Below are 17,856 nucleotides of genomic sequence, written 5' to 3' on the forward strand. Positions count from 1 at the left end.
CACTAATCCCATTGAAAGTGGGCCCCACCCTTACTACCTCATTAATCTTAATTACTTTCTTACAGGCCACATCTCAAAAAACAGCCACACTGGGGTTTAGGACTTCAAAATATGAATTTTAAGGGGACACATTCAGTTCATAACAGAATGTTGTTGAGTCTGTCTTTGAAAAATACAATCTTCCCCAACCAGTGCAGTGAGACAGAAAGGGAAAAAGAGCCAAAGTCTCATAGAACATATAGTTTTGACATGGCTTTGACTAACCAAAGAAAAATATGGTAGCCAATGAAAGACACTTCCTTGGGAAAAATTTACAGCTTCCCTTAACTGGAAAAAAAAAATCTCTGAATTAGAAGTCAAGATTCATTGGTTTTCTAATGGGCCCACTACTAATCATGAGTAATCATGAGACATACTGCAATCATTTGACCAAATTTTTTCATCAAAGGAATAAAAGGTTCTCAAACAATTACCAAAATCCCTTCTATCTCCAAAAGTGTGTATTTTAATTATTTTCCACCTCCAAAATCTTCTTCCACAGCTCATGCTATTTCTCCCTCTAATTTTTTGCTTCCTCCTATCCCTCCTCCCACAAAGGCTAACATTTACTCCTTTTCTTAGTATCACCCAAATGTTATATTTTCAGGGAAAATGTTGACTGTCTTTATAAAATTCTGTGGACTACAGTATTGTATTCCATGGACTACAGTATTGTATTGTGGACTACAGTTCAAGATGGCAGAGCAGGAAAATCTTGAGCTCACCCTCTTCTATGGACATACCAAAACTACAGCTCCATAGAAGCCAACTGCCTCTGAGAACAACCTGAAAACTAGCAGAACAGATTTTCTACAACTAAGGATACAAAGGAAAGGCCACATTGAGATGGGTAGGAGGGACATAGATGCAGTCTAGTCACAACCCATACCCTCGATGTGACAACTTACAAGTGCAGAGTTTCCCTGAGGAGTGAGGGATCTGAGCCCCACATTGGGCTCCCAGTCCAGGGACCCCGCACTGGGAAGATGAGTCCCCATAATGTCTGACTTTGAAAACCAGTGAGGCTTACATCTGAGAGAGTCAGAGTGCTGTGGGAAACCAAGTCTCTACTCTTGAAGGACTCACACACAAACTTACTCACTCCACGTCCCAGGGCAGAAGCAACAGTTGAAAAACACCTGAGTCATTTGAGAAGGTGATACATTGACTAATATTAAGGTGGGTACCTAAGGGGCAGGAATCTGATAGAACTTTCTCTGGGTATGGAAGAACTAGCAAGAGACATTTGTATATTTATTTATTTTTTACTTTCCCTTCAACTAGGTGGCCTGGCATGGGCAGGTGATATTTCTCTCACTCTCAATCAACCTACATAATGCCATGAGCCCTGCCCAAGTGTCCCCCTGAGAACTCACCCAGCCTAACTCACCCAACCCAGTTGGCCCCTCCAATGCAGTTTCAACCCCACACCTCTTGGTAGGCAGCCTTGTCCAGCATCAGCTACCCTCAAAATGGCTCCTGCTCCAGGTGGCCAGCCCCTCTCCACCTAGCAGGCAGACTCAGCCAGCACCAACATACCCCCCAAAGCAGCTCCTGCTCCTGAAGGCAATCCGTACACACCAACACACCCACAACAATAGCAGCTAGGCCTTGCAGCCAGTCATACTAGGGGCTAGAACTGCATATCAGCATGCTCAGAGCAGTTGCAACCAGGTCTGTGGATAGCCAGGGAACCAGCTGGGAACCAGCCCTTCCCACTAGGGTGTCTTCCCACCAGCAGCCAGCTCCACCCACTAGTGTGCCTGCAGCAATTGCAATCCAAGTACAGCAGGAAGGCACAGGCAGCCCACACAAGGGATACCCCTAAAACACTATTGACAAGGAGAGATTTTTTCACTGGGCCCCACAGGACACCTACATAGGTCACTCTTTCAAGACCAGAAGATATAGCTGATATACCTAATACACAGAAACATATGCAGAGAATTAGGCAAAATGAGGCAACAAAGGAACACCTTCCAAATGAAAAAAACAAGATCAAACCCTGCAAAAAAAACCTAAATGAAACAGAAATAAGCAATTTACCAGATAAAGACTTCAATAGTCATAAAGATGCTCAACTCAGGAAAAGAATAAATAATTCAATGAGAACTTTGACAAGGAGACAGAAAATATAAAAAGAAGTAATCGTAACTGAAGAACCCAATAACTGAAATGAAAAATATGCTAAAGGGAATCAACAGCAGATTACAGAAGATGGGAACAGCAATCTGGAACACAGGGTATTAAAAATCACCCAAGCAGAAAAGAAAAAAAGAATATGAAAAATGAGGATAGCTTAAGGGCTCTCTAGGGAAACATCAAGCATAATAATATTCATGTTATAGGGGTCTGAGAAGGAAAAGAGAGAGAGAAAGGGACAGAAACTCTTTTTGAAGATATAATGGCTGAAAATTTCCCTAACCTAAGGAAAGAGACATTCAAGTCCAGAAGGCACAGAGTACCAAATAAGATAAACCCAAAGAGACCCACACTGAGACACATTATAATTAAAATCTTAGGAGTTAAAGATAAAGATAGAATAAATAACCTAACCTTACTCTAAAAGCAAATAGAGAAATAAAAATAAACAGAACCTAAAGTTAGTAGAAGGAAAGAAATCATAAAGATCAGAGCAGAAATAAATGAAATAGAGAAGAAAACAATAGCAAAGATCAATGAAACTAAAAGCTGGTTCTTTGAGAAGATAAACAAAATTAATAAACCTTTAGCCAGATTCATCAAGAAAAAAAGGGAGAGGACTTAAATCAATAAAATCAGAAATGAAAAAGGAGAAGTTACAACTGACACCACAGAAACACCAAAGATTGTAAGAGACGACTACAAGCAACTATATGCTAATAAAATGGACATCCTAGAAGAAATGGACAAATTCTTAGGAAGGCACAACCTTCCAAGGTTGAAGTAGGAAGAAATAGAAAATATGAACAGACCAATCACAAATACTGAAATTGAAACTGTGATTAAAAAACTTCCAACAAAAAAAATCCAGGACTAAATGGCTTCACAGGAGAATTCTATCAAATATTTTGAGAATAGTCAACATCTATCCTTCTCAAACCATTCCAAAAAATTGCAGAGGAAGAAACACTCCCAAAATCATTCTATGAGGCTACCATTGCCCTGACACCAAAACCAGACAAAGATATCACAATAAAAGAATATTAGAGGCCAATATCACTGATGAACATAGACATAAAAATGCTCAAAAAATACTAGCAAACCGAATGCAACAACACTTTAAAAAGATCATACACCATGATCAAGTGAGATTTATCCCAGGGGTACAAGGATTCAACATATGTAAATAAATCAGTGTGATACACCACATTAACAAATTGAAGAATAAAAGCCATATGATAATCTCAATAGATGTAGAAAAAGCTTTTAATAAAATTCAGCACCATTTATGATAAAAACTCTGCAGAAAGTGGGCATAGAGGGAATATACTTCAACATAATAAAGGTCATATACAACAAACCCATAGCAAACATTATTCTCAATGGTGAAAAACTGAAAACATTTCCTCTAAGATCAGGAACTTACAAGCTTTTGCACAGCAAAGGAAACCATAAACAAAATGAAAAGACAACCTACAGAATGGGAGAAAATATTTGCAAAAGATGCAACTGACAAGGGCTTAATCTCCAAAAATATACAAGCTGTTCATGCAGCTCAATATCAAAAAAAAAAACAAATAACCCAATCAAAAAATGGGTGGAAGATATAAATAGACATTTCTCCAAAGAAGACATACAGATATACAGATGAATAAGAGGCAGATGAAAAGATGCTTGATATTGCCCATTATTAGAGAAATGCAAATAAAAACTACAATGAAGTATCACCTCACACTTGTCAGAATGACCATCATTAAAAAAAATAAATCTACCAGCAATAAATGCTGGAGATGGTATGGAGAAAAGGGAACACTACTACACTGTTAGTGGGAATGTAAATTGGTACAGCCACTATGGAGAACAGTACGGAGGTTCCTTAAAAAACTACAAATAGAGCTAACATATGATCCTGCAATCCCAGTCCTGGGCATATACCCAGAGAAAACCATAATTTGAAAAGATGCATGTACCCCAATGTTCATTGCAGAACTACTTACAATAGCCCAGACATGAAAGCAACCTAAATGTCCATCGACAGAGGAATGGATAAAGAAGATGTGGTATATATATACAATGGAATATTACCCAGCCATAAAAAATAATGAAATAATGCCATTTGCAGCAACATGGATGGACATAGATATTGTCATACTGAGTGAAGTAAGTCAGACAGAGAAAGACAAATATCGTATGTCACTAATATGTGGAATCTAAGGAAAATGGTATAAATGAGCCTATTTACAAAACAGAAATAGACTTACAGATTTAGAAAACAAATTTTTGGTTACCAAGGGGGAAGGGGGGAGGAATAAATTGGGAGATTGAAAATGATGTATACACACACTATATATAAAATAGATAACTAATAAAAACCTATTGTATAGCACAGGGAAACCTACTCAATACTCTGTAATGACCTATACAGGAATAGAATCTAAAAAAGAATGGATATAGGCATATGTATATCTGATTCACTTTGCTGTGCAGGAGAAACTAACGTAACATTGTAAATCAACTATACTCCAACAAAAATTAATTTTAAAAATGTAAAGATAAAATCTTAAAAGCAGCAAGAAGAAAAAAAAAAAAAGCTAGTTAACCACATGAGAGTCCCCAGAAGACTACTGCTGATTTTTCAGCAGAAAGTTTACAGACCAGAAGTGGCTGACATGATGTTTTCAAAGTGCTGAAAGGAAAAAAAAAAAAAAAAAAAAAAAAAACAACAACAACTTTGCAACCAAGAATACTCTGCCTAGCAAGGTTATCATTCAGATTTGAAGGAGAAATAAAAAGTTTCCTCAGACAAGTAAAAACTAAAGAGTTCATCACCACTAAAACAGCCTTACAAGAAATGTTAAAGGAACTTGTTTTAATGGAAAAGAAAAGGTCATAACTAGAAACAAGGAAATTATGAAAGAAAAAACTCACTCATAAAGGCAAACACATAGTCAAGGTAGTGTATCAACCACCTATAAATCTAGTATAAAGGTTATGAGACAAAGTAGTCAAACCATATATCTCAAAAATAATTAGTTAAGCAATACACAAAATAAAAATATGTCAAAATTGATAAAACTTTAGCCAGACTCATCAAGAAAAAGGAAAGCTCAAATTAATCAAATCAGAAATAAAAGAGAAGAAACTAAAACTGATGCACAGAAATACCAGGAATCACAAGAGATCACTTCAAATATGTATACACTAAAAACTGGACAACCTAAGAAAAGTATAAATTCCTAGGAACACACAATCTTTCAACACTGAATCAAGAAGAAATAGAAAACCTGAACAGAGCAATGAAATTGAATTAGTAATGAAATTGAATCAGTAATCAAAAATTTCCAACAAACAAAAGTCCAGGACTCAACAGCTTCACAGGTAAACTTTACCAAACATTTGAAGAAGGGATAACACCTATTCTTCTCAAACTATTCCAAAAAATGGAAGGGGAAGGACTGCTTTGAAAATCATTCTACAAGGTTAGCATTATCCTGATACCAAAACCAGCTGAAGACATTACAGGAAAAGAAAATTACAGGATAATATCTCTCATGAACATAAATGCAAAAATTCTCAAGAAAATATTAGCAAACCAAATTTCACAATACATTAAAAGGATCATACACCATGATTAAGTGAGATTTATTCCAGGTAATGTAAAGATGGTTAAATATTCACAAATGCATGATACTCCATATTAACAAAACAAAGGATAAAAACTATATCATCTCGGGCTTCCCTGGTGGCGCAGTGGCAGAGAATCTGCCTGCTAATGCAGGGGACACGGGTTCGAGCCCTGGTCTGGGAGGATCCCACATGCCGCGGAGCAACTAAGCCCATGAGCCACAACTACTGAGCCTGCGCGTCTGGAGCCTGTGCTCTGCAACAAGAGAGGTCACGATAGTGAGAGGCTCGCGCATCGTGATGAAGAGTGGCCCCCGCTTGCCACAACTAGAGAAAGCCCTCACACAGAAACGAAGACCCAGCACAGCCAAAATAAAATAATAATAATAATAATAATTTTAAAAAATATAGTAATTAAAAAAAACTATATTATCTCAATAAATGAAGAAAAAACATCTGACAAAATTCAACATCAATTTATGATAAAACTCTCAACAAAGAGGGGATAGAGGGAACATAACTAAACATAATATAGGCTATATATGACAAAAAACACAGCTAACGTCATACTTATAATGGTGAAAGCTGAAAACGTTTCCTCTAAGACCAGGAAAAAGAAAAGCTTACCCCCTATTGCTACTTTTATTCAGCATAGTATAATATTCAGCTACAGCAATCAGACAAGAAAAAGAGATTTAAAAAATACAAACTGGAAAGGAAGAAGTAAAATTGTCACTGTTTGAGGATGACGTGATACTACATATATAGAAAACACTAAAGACTCCACCAAAATTAGAGCTAATATAAATTCAGCAAAGTTGCAAGATACAAAATCAACAAAAAGAAATATTTTGCATTTCTCTACACTAATAACAAACTTTGGGAAAAGGAAATTAAGAAAACAATCCCATTTACAATTGCATCTAAAAGAAAAAAATACCTAGGAATAAATTTAACCAGAAGATGAAAGATCTTTATATTGAAAATTATTAGACATTGATTAAAGAAATTGAAGATGTCACAAATAAATTAAAAGATATGTTGTGCTTATGAATAAGAATTAGTATTTTAAAATGACCGTACTGCCCAAAGCAATCTACCATTTCAGTGTAATCTCTATCAAAATACTAAGGGCATTTTTCACAGAACGTGAACAAATAATCCTAAAATTTGTATAGAACAACAAAATGCCCTGAATAGCCAAAGTAATCTTAAGAAAAAAAAGAGAAGGTATTGTGCTCCCTGATTTCAAACTATACTGCAAAGGTATAGTAATCAAAACTGTATTGAACTGGAAGAAAAACAGACACATAGAGCAATGAAACTGAATAGAAAGCCCAGAAATAAACCCACACTTATATGGTCAATTTGTTACAAAGGAGCCCAGAGTATACTGGGGAAAATACAGTCTCTTCAATAAATGGTGTTGAGAAAACTGGACAGCTACATGGGAAAGAATGAAACTGGACCACTTCCTTGCACTATATACAAAAATAAACTCAAAATATTTTAAAGACTTAAATGTCAGGCCTGAAACCATAAAATTTCTAGAAGAATATGTAGGTGGTAGACTCTGACATTGGTCATGACAATATTTTTTGGATCTGTCTCCTCGGGCTAGGGCAACAAAAACAAAAATAAACAAATGGGAGTTCATCAAACTAAATGGCTTTTGCACAGTGAAGGAAATGATCAAGGATATGGAAAGGCAACATACTGAATGAGAGCATATTTGCAAATGATATATATGATAATGGGGTTCAAGTCTAAAATATATAAAGAACTCACACAACTCAGTAACAAAAGAAGAAATGATCTGATTTAAAAATGGGCAGAGGGACAAGAAGTGAAACTCCCTTCAGGTAGCCAGTTTCTTGGATGAACAAGTGTCATGGCTTTCTGGCACATTTTATGCATAAGAACAATCTCATCCCAGTACTTCTATTGGTCAGCCCAATGTAATAATCAAAACTTCAACTATCATTACATTTAAAAATTATCTTCTTTGACACCCTTGGATTATTTCAGACTAGGAAATTGCAGGGAGTTGGGACAGGTGTGAGTGGAACATCTTGTTTTTGTACTACCTCCTCCTGACTGGTCAGTCTTCAAATCAGTGAAACAGCAACTTGCTTCCAAAAGTTGTATTTTTTTTTTTTTTTTTTTTTTTTTGCGATACGCGGGCCTCTCACTGTTGTGGCCTCTCCCGTTGCGGAGCACAGGCTCCAGACGTGCAGGCTCAGTGGGCATGGCTCACGGGCCCAGCCGCTCCACGGCATATGGGATCTTCCCGGGCCGGGGAACGAACCCACATCCCCGGCATCGGCAGGCGGACTCCCAACCACTGTGCCACCAGGGAAGCCCCAAAAGTTGTATTTTTATCCTTCCATGAGGCAGGACAGTATCAACACAATCTCTCACCTTTAGACTTTTTGCAGATGAGGCTCAGAAAACAGGTCTTGTGACTCTCAAGTTCCAGGAGGGGCAGTTCAATCTCTCTCTTGAAGCCCCTTTCACCTTGTTTGAAGTGAAGGGTGAATGGGGACAACCCTCCCCACCCTCATGGCAAGTGTAGAGCAGCAGAGTGACAATTTTCTGATAAGTTACTCCTTCCCTGCCAGTCTTTTACATCTCTTAGACCCTAGAGGTGAAAAATGGGCTAGCATGATGGCTACATCACTTTCAAAACTCACATAGGTGCTGTAGCAACTTGCTTTAGTATTTACAACTGTTTAATGTTCTAGACTGTGGTGACCAATAAGTTACCACTAACTGCATGTGGCTATTTAGCTTTGAAATGTGCCTAGTCCTAATTGACATGTGCTGTAATTTTAAAACACATACTGATTTTGAAGATTTAGTAAGAAAAAAAATGAAAACAATCTCATCAGTAAGTTATGTTGATTATATATTAAATGATAATATTTTGAATATATTAGATTGAAAAAATGTATTATTTTTTTAACATTAGATTGTTTTATTTATTTATTTATTTTAACATCTTCATTGGAGTATGATTGCTTTACAATGGTGTGTTAGTTTCTGCTTTATAACAAAGTGAATTAGCTATACATGTACATATATCACCATAATTCCTCTTTCTTGCGTCTCCCTTCCACCCTCCGTATCCCACCCCTCTAGGTGGTCACAAAGCACCGAGCTAATCTCGCTGTGCTATGTGACTGCTTCCAACTAGCTATCTGTTTTACATTTGGTAGTGTATATATGTCCATGCCATTCTCTCACTTTGGCCCAGCTTATGATTCCCCCTCCCCATATCCTCAAGTCCATCCTTTAGTAGGTCTGCATCTTTATTCCCGTCCTGTCCCTAGGTTCTTCAGAACCATATATATATATATATATATATATATATATATATTTTAGATTCCATATATATGTGTTAGCATACAGCGTTTGTTTTTCTCTTTCTGACTTACTTGACTCTGTATGACAGACCCTAGGTCCATCCATCTCACTACAAGTAACTCAATTTTGTTTCTTTTTATGGCCGAGTAATATACAATTGTATATATGTGCCACATCTTCTTTATCCATTCATCTGTCAATAGACACTTAGGTTGCTTGCATGTTCTGGCTATTGTAAATAGAGCTGCAATGAACATTGTGGTACATGACTCTCTTTGAATTATGCTTTTAAAAGGGTATATTCCCTGTAGTGGGATTGCTGGGGTGTATGGTAGTTCTATTTTTAGTTTTTTATGGGACCTCCATATTGTTCTCCATAGTGGCTGTAACAATTTATATTCCCACCAACAGTGAAGGAGGGTTCCCTTTTCTCCACACCCTCTCCAGCATTCACTGTTTGTAGATATTTTGATGATGGCCATTCTGACTGGTGTGAGGTGATACCTCATTATAGCTTTGATTTGCATTTCTCTGATGATTAGTGATGTTGAGCATTCTTTCATGTGTTTGTTGGCAATCTGTATATCTTCTTTGGAGAAATGTCTATTTAGGTCTTCTACCCAATTTTGGAATGGGTTGTTTGGTTTTTTTGATATTGAGCTGCATGAGCTGCTTGTATACTTTGGAGATTAATCCTTTGTCAGTTGCTTCGTTTGCAAATATTTTCTCCCATTGTGAGGGTTGTCTTTCCTTTGCTGTGCAAAAGCTTTTAAGTTTCATTAGGTCCCATTTGTTTATTTTTGTTTTTATTTCCATTTCTCTAGGAAGTGAGTCAAAAGGATCTTGCTGTGATTTATGTCATAGAGTGTTCTGCCTATGTTTTCCTCTAAGACTTTTACAGTGTCTGGCCTTAGATTTAGGCCTTTAATCCATTTTGAGTTTATTTTTGTGTATGGTGTTAGGAAGTGCTCTAATTTCATTCTTTTACATGTAGCTGTCCAGTATTCCCAACACCACTTATTGAAGAGGCTGCCTTTTCTCCATTGTATATTATTGCCTCCTTTATCAAAAACAAGGTGACCATATGTGCGTGGGTTTATCTGTGGGCTTTCTATCCTGTTCCATTGATCTATACTTCTGTTTTTGTGCCTGGAGTATACTGTCTTGATTACAGCTTTGTAGTATAGTCTGAAGTCCGGGAGCCTGATTCCTCCAAGTCCATTTTTCTTTCTCAAGACTGCTTTGGCTATTCAGGGTCTTTTATGTTTCCATACAAATTGTAAAATTTTTTGTTGTAGTTCTGCGAAAAATGCCATTGGTAGTTTGATAGGGATTGCATGGAACCTGTAGATTGCTTTGCATAGCATAGTCGTTTTCACAATGTTGATTCTTCCAATCCAAGAACATGGTATATCTCTCCATCTGTTTGTATCATCTTTAATTTCTTTCATCAGTGTTTTATAGTTTTCTGCATACAGGTCTTTTGTCTCCTTAGGTAGGTTTATTCCTAGGTATTTTATTCTTTTTGTTGCAATGGTAAATGGGAGTGTTTCCTTAATTTCACTTTCAGATTTATCATCATTAGTGTATAAGCATGCAAGAGATTTCTGTGCATTAATATTGTATCCTGCTACTTTACCGGATTTGTTGATTAGCGCTAGTAGTTTTCTGGTAGCATCTTTAGGATCCTCTATGTATAGTATCATGTCATCTGCAAACAGTGACAACTTTACTTTTTCTTTTCTGTTTTGGATTCCGTTTATTTCTCTTTCTTCTCTGATTGCTGTGGCTAAAACTTCCAAAACTATGTTGAATAATAGTGGTGAGAGTGGACAACCTTGTCTCATTCCTTATATTAGAGGAAATGGTATCAATTTTTCACCATTGAGAACGATATTGGCTGAGGGTTTGTCATATATGACCTTTATTATGTTAAGGTAAGTTCCCTATGCCTACTTTCTGGTGGGTTTTTATCATAAATGGGTGTTGAATTTTGTCAAAAGCTCTTTCTGCATGTATTGAGATGATCATATGGTTTTTCTCCCTCAATTTTTTAATATGGTGTATCATACAGATTGATTTGTGTATACTGAAGAATCCTTGCATTCCTGGGATAAACCCCAATTGATCATGGTGTATGATCTTTTAATGTGCTCTTGGATTCTGTTTGCTAGTATTTTGTTGAGGATTTTTGCATCTATATTCATCAGTGATATTGGCCTGTAGTTTTCTTTCTTTGTGACATTTTTGTCTGGTTTTGGTATCAGGGTGATGGTAGCCTCATAGAAAGAATTTAAGAGTGTTCCTCCCTCCATTATGTTTTGGAAGAGTTTGAGAAGATAGGTGTTAGCTCTTCTCTAAATGTTTGATAGAATTGACCGGTGAAACCATCTGGTCCTGAGCTTTTGTTTGTTGGAAGATTTTTTAATCAATCAGAGTCTCAATTTCAGTGCTTGTGATTGGTCTGTTTATATTTTCTATTTCTTCCTGGTTCAGTCTTGGAAGGTTGTGCTTTTCTAAGAATTTGTCCATTTCTTCCAGATTGTCCATTTTATTGGCATAGAGTTGCTTGTAGTAATCTCTCATGATCCTTTGTATTTCTGCAGTGTCAGTTGTTACTTCTTTTTCATTTCTAATTCTATTGATTTGAGTCTTCTCCCTTTTTTTCTTGATGTGTCTGGCTAATGGTTTATCAAATTTTTTATCTTCTCAAAGAACCAACTTTTAGTATTACTGATTTTTGCTATTGTTTCCTTCATTTCTTTTTCATTTATTTCTGATCTGATCTTTATGATTTCTTTCCTTTGCTAACTTTGGGTTTATTGTTCTTCTTTCTCTAATTGCTTTAGTTGTAATGTTAGGTTGTTTATTTGAGACGTTTCTTGTTTCTTGAGGTAGGATTGTATTGCTATAAACTTCCCTCTTAGAACTGCTTTTGCTGCATCCATAGGTTTTGGGTCATCGTGTTTTCATTGTCATTTGTTTCTAGGTGTTTTTTGATTCCCACTTTGGTTTCTTCAGTGATCTCTTGGTTATTTAGTAACGTATTGTTTAGCCTGCATGTGTTTGTATTTTTTATAGATGTTTTCCCGTAATTGATGTCTAATTTCATAGCGTTGTGGTCAAAAAAGTTGCTTGATAGGCTTTCAATTTTCTTAAAGTCACCAAGGCTTGATTTGTGATCCAAACTATGATCTATCCTGGAGAATATTCCATGAGCACTTGAGAAAAAATGTCTATTCTGTTGTTTTTGGATTGAATTCCTATAAAAATCAATTAAGACTATCTTGCTTAATGTATCATTTAAAGCTTGTGTTTCCTTATTTATCTTCATTTTGGATGGTCTGTTCATTGATGAAAGTGGGATGTTAAAGTCCTCTACTATGATTGTGTTACTGTCAATTTGTCCTTTTATGGCTGTTAGCATTTGCCTTATGTATTGATGTGCTCCTATGTTGGGTTCATAAATATTTACAATTGTTATATTTTCTTCTTGGATCGATCCCTTGATCATTATGTAGTGTCCTTCTTTGTCTCTGGAAATAGTTTCTAATTTAAAGTCTATTTTGTCTGATATGAGAATTGCTACTCCAGCTTTCTTTTGATTTCCATTTGCATGGAATATCATTTTCCATCCCCTCAAACATACACATTCAGTCTGTATGTGTCCATAGGTCTAAAGTGGGTCTCTTGTCAACAACATATATACGGTTCTTGTTTCTGTTTCCATTCAGCCAGTCTATGTCTTTTCGTTGGAGCATTTAATCCATTTATATTTAAGGTAATTATCGATATGTATGTTCCTCTTACTATTTTCTAAATTTTTTTGAGTTTGTTATTGTAGGTCTTTTCCTTCTCTTGTGGTTCCTGCCTAGAGAAGTTCCTTTAGCATTTATTGTAAAGCTGGGTTGGTGGTGATGTATTCTCTTAGCTTTTTCTTGTCTGTAAAGGTCTTCATTTCTCCATCGAACCTGAATGAGATCCTTGCTTGGTAGACTTATCTTGGTTGTAGGTTTTTCCCTTTCATCACTTTAAATATGTCCTGTCACTCCCTTCTGGCTTTCAGAGTTTCTGCTGAAAGATCAGCTGTTAACCTTTTGGGGATTCCCTTGTATGTTATTTGTCATTTTTCCCTTGCTGTTTTTAATATTTTTTCTTTGTATTTAGTTTTTGATAGTTTCTTTAATATGTGTCTTGGTGTGTTTCTCCTTGGATTTATCCTGTATGGGACTCTGTGCTTCCTGGACTTGATTGACTACTTCATTTCCCATATTAGGGAAGTTTTCAACTATAATCTCTTCAAATATTTTCTCATTCCCTTTCTCTTTCTCTTCTTCTTCTTCTGGGAGCCCAATAATTTGAATGTTGGTGCATTTAATTGTCCCAGAGGTCTCTAAGACTGTCCTCAATTCTTTTCATTCTTTCTTTATCCTGCTCTGTGGTAGTTATTTCCAGTATTTTATCTTCCAGGTCACTTATCCCTTCTTCTGCCTCAGTTATTCTGCTCTAGATTCCTTCTAGAGAATTTTTATTTCATTTATTGTATTGTTCATCATTGTTTGTTTGCTCTTAAGTTCTTCTAGTTCCTTGTTAAACGTTTCTTGTATTTTCTCTGTTCTATTTCCAAGATTTTGGATCATCTTTACTATCATTATGCTGAATTCTTTTTCAGTTATACTGCCTATTTCCTCTTCATTTGTTTTGTTTGGTGGGTTTTTACCTTGCTCCTTCATCTGCTGTGTGTTTCTCTGTCTTCTGATTTACATACTGTATTTGGGCTCTCCTTTTTGCAGTCTGCAGTTCCATAGTTCCCGTTGTTGTTGGTGTCTGCCCCCATTGGGTAAGGTTGGTTCAGTGGGTTGTGTAGGCTTCCTGGTGGAAGGGACTAGTGCCTGTGTTGTGGTGGATGAGGCTGGATCTTGTCTTTATGGTGGGCAGGACTGCATCCAGTGGTGTGTTTGGGGTGTCTGTGACCTTTAGGATTTTAGGCAGCCTCTCTGCTAATGGGTGGGGTTGTGTTGTTGTCTTGTTAGTTGTTTGGAAAAGGGTGTCCAGCACTGTTTGCTGGTCGTTGAGTGGAGCTGTGTCTTAGCATTGTAATGGAGGTTTCTGGGAAAGCTTTTGCAGTTTGATATTATGTGGAGATGGGAGTTCTCTGGTGGACCAAAATCTTGACCTTGCTTCTCCAAACTCAGAGGTACAGACCTGCCACTGGCCAGAGTACCAAGACCCTGTCAGCCACCTGGCTTAGAGGAAAAGGGAGAAAAAAAGAAAGAACAAAAGAAAGAAAGACAGAAGGAGAGAAAGAAAGAAGGAAAGAAAGAAAAGAAAAAGTTATAAAATTTAAAAATTATGAAAAATTAAAAATTAATGACAAAAGGAAAAATTAAAAGAAAGAAATAAAGAAGAGAGCAACCAAACCAAAAAACAAATCCACCAATAATAACAAATGCTAAAAACTATACTAAAAAAAAAAACATACGGACAGATAGAACCCTAGGACAAATGGTAAAAGCAAAGCTATACAGGTACAATTGTACAAAGAAGCACACACATAAACACTCACAAAAAAAGAAAATGGAATATATATATATATATATATATATATAAAATATTTTTTTTTTTAAAAAAGGAAGAGAGCAACCAAATCTGTAAACAAATCTATCAATGATAATAAACTCTAAATACTAAACTAAGATAAACATAAAACCAGAAACAAATTAGATTCAGAAAGCAAACCCCAAGTCTACAGTTGCTCCCAAAGTCCACTGCCTCAATTTTGGGATGATTCGTTGTCTATTCAGGTATTCCAGAGATGCAGAGTACATCAAGTTGATTGTGGAGATTTAATCTGCTGCTCCTGAGGATGCTGGGAGAAATTTCCCTTTCTCTTCATTGTTCGCCCAGCTCCTGGGTTTCAGCTTTGGATTGGCCCTGCCTCTGCATGTAGGTCACCTGAGGTATGTGTTCCTGCCCAGAGAGGACAGGGTTAAAGGAGCAGCTGATAAGGGCACTCTGGCTCACTCAGGCCTGGGAGAGGGAGGGGTATGGAATGTGGGGTGAGCCTGCCACGGCAGAGGCCGGTGTGACATTGCAACTCCCTGTGGCATGACGTGTGTTCTCCCGGTGAAGTTGTCCTTGGATTACGGGACCCTGGCAGTGGCAGGCTGCACAGGCTCCTGGGAGGGGAAGTATGGATAGTGACCTGTGCTTGCACACGGGCTTCTTGGTGGCTGCAGCAGTAGCCTTAGCATTTCATGCCCATCTCTGGTGCCTGCACTGATAGCCATGGCTCACATCCATCTCTGGACCTCATTTAGGTGGTGCTCTGAATCCTCGCTACTCGCGCACCCCAAAACAATGGTCTCTTGCCTCTTAGGCAGTTCCAGACCTTTTTCCGAACTCCCTCCCAGCTAGCTGTTTTGCACTAGCCCCCTTTAGGCTGTGTTCACGCAGCCAACCCCAGTCCTCTCCCTGGGATCTAACCTCCGAAGCTGGAGCCTCAGCTCCCAGACCCCGCCTGCTCTGGTGGGTGAGCAGACAAGCCTCTCAGGCTGGTGAGTGCTGGTCGGCACCAATCCTCTGTTCCGGGATCTCTCCACTTTGCCCTCTGCACCCCTGTTGCTGTGCTCTTCTCTGTGACTCCAAAGCTTCCCCCCTGTTCACTCCCTGTCTCCGCCAATGAAGGGTCTTCCCAGTGTGTGGAAACTTTTCCTCCTTCACAGCTCCCTCCCAGAAGTTCAGGTCCAGTCTCTATTCTTTTGTCTCTGTTTTTTCTTTTGCTCTACCCAGGTACGTGGGGAGTTTCTTGCCTTTTGGGAAGTCTGAGGTCTTCTGCCAGCATTCAGTAGGTGTTCTGTAGGAGTTGTTTCACAAGTAGATGCATTTCTGATGTATTTGTGGGGAGGAAGGTGATCTCCACATCTCACTCCTCCGCCATCTTGAAGGTCTCTCAAAATGTATTATTAAAGTTAACTTCACCTGTTTCTTTCATTTTTCAATGTAGTTAAGAGAAAATTTAAAACTATATATGTGACTTGTTTATACTTGTATTGAACAGTGCAGCACTGTACCAGACCTAAGCCAGAGTTCCATGTTAACATAAGATTCTACTATACAAAGACTACAAGGAGTCATTGGTAATTTCTAAACTGCTTCCCTAACTGGCATAATGATGGTGTAGTATGAAGTTGAACTTCTATAAGTGCTTACAAGTTTCAGAAACTGTCAAGCAGGAGAGACCGTGGTAAATACCCCAAGCTTTTTGTTGAAAATCAGATGCCTACATCCTAGGGGTTTGAATGAACTAGACATTAGGCTTGTCAGGGCCTGAAGACAAGATTCAAGTTTCCTCAGTCCCTGATTCTTTGGTTGGATCAAGGTGATCCAGAAATGCTAGTGATCCTTTTAGCTCCATGAGAAGCAAGGTCTTCTCTGCAGGAAAATCTCAACATCTAGAGATTGCAATTACTGCTACAATTTTCCATATACAATGACTGTAACTCAATCAGAAATATTCAGGCACTCGAGCAGAGACAACCTGACCAAGAAAAAAAAAAAAAAAGGGCAATAGAAAGAGATCTGCAGAAGATCCAGGTAATGATGCTATCAAACATGGGACATTAAAATAAATATAATTAATATGAATGAGGCATTAAAAGACAGAATTGAATGCTTTGACAGAATACAAAAAATGTTAAACATAGGATAGCAATACTAGAAATAAAAATATTATGTATAGTAACTGAAACTGAGAACTCAGTGTGTGGCTTTAACAGAAATTAGACACATTTAAACTGAGAACTAGTGAAGTGGAAGGGGAATTTTCTTGTTGGACATTGTCAGAAAATGAAGTCAGTACTGGAAGTTTTTTTTTTTTTTTTAACTGGAAGTTTTATTCCCACATATATTCACAGCCTCATGATATGCCTTCTCTACTCTGTACTATCCAGAAAATTTATATTTTTCCACAAAATATGTCATGTACATTTATGTTGTGTTTTTACTAAGTAGTCAATAGGATTTTTACTATTATGAATGTGAAGGAATATCCATGTTATATTTTAGTATATTAGAAATTTATTGATTTTTTATGTTCATCTTTTATCCAGTCATATTAGTAAATTATTCTCAGAAGTATTCAATTGACCCTCTTAAATCGTTAAAGTATAATATTGGCTGCAAATCATGATCTTTTCTCTCATTCTTTCCAATGATAAATTGGGAGATTGGGGTTGACTTATACATGCTACTATATATAAAATAGATAACTAATAAGGACCTACTGTAAGGCACAGGGAACTCTACCCAATACTCTGTAATGGACTATATGGGAAAAGAATCTAAAAAAGAATGAAACTGATTCACTTTACACCTGAAACTAGCACAACATTGTAAATCAACTCTACTCCAATAAAAAAAAAAATTAAATGTACATATATGTCCCCCATTCTAGGCTAAATAATAATAATACAATATATATAATATAAATATTAATTTATATATTATATATATATAATCTGTTCATTTGTTGATAAACATTTAGGTTGTTTCTATATTGTGAATAATGCTGAAACATTCACATATGCACATATGTGAATGTGCATATGCACATATCTCTTCAACATCCTGTTTTAATTTCCTTAGGATACATACCCAGAAGAGAGATTGCTAGATCTTATGGTA

The sequence above is a fragment of the Pseudorca crassidens genome, chromosome 7, assembly GCF_039906515.1.
Source record: "Pseudorca crassidens isolate mPseCra1 chromosome 7, mPseCra1.hap1, whole genome shotgun sequence".
Taxonomy (NCBI): Eukaryota; Metazoa; Chordata; class Mammalia; order Artiodactyla; family Delphinidae; genus Pseudorca; species Pseudorca crassidens.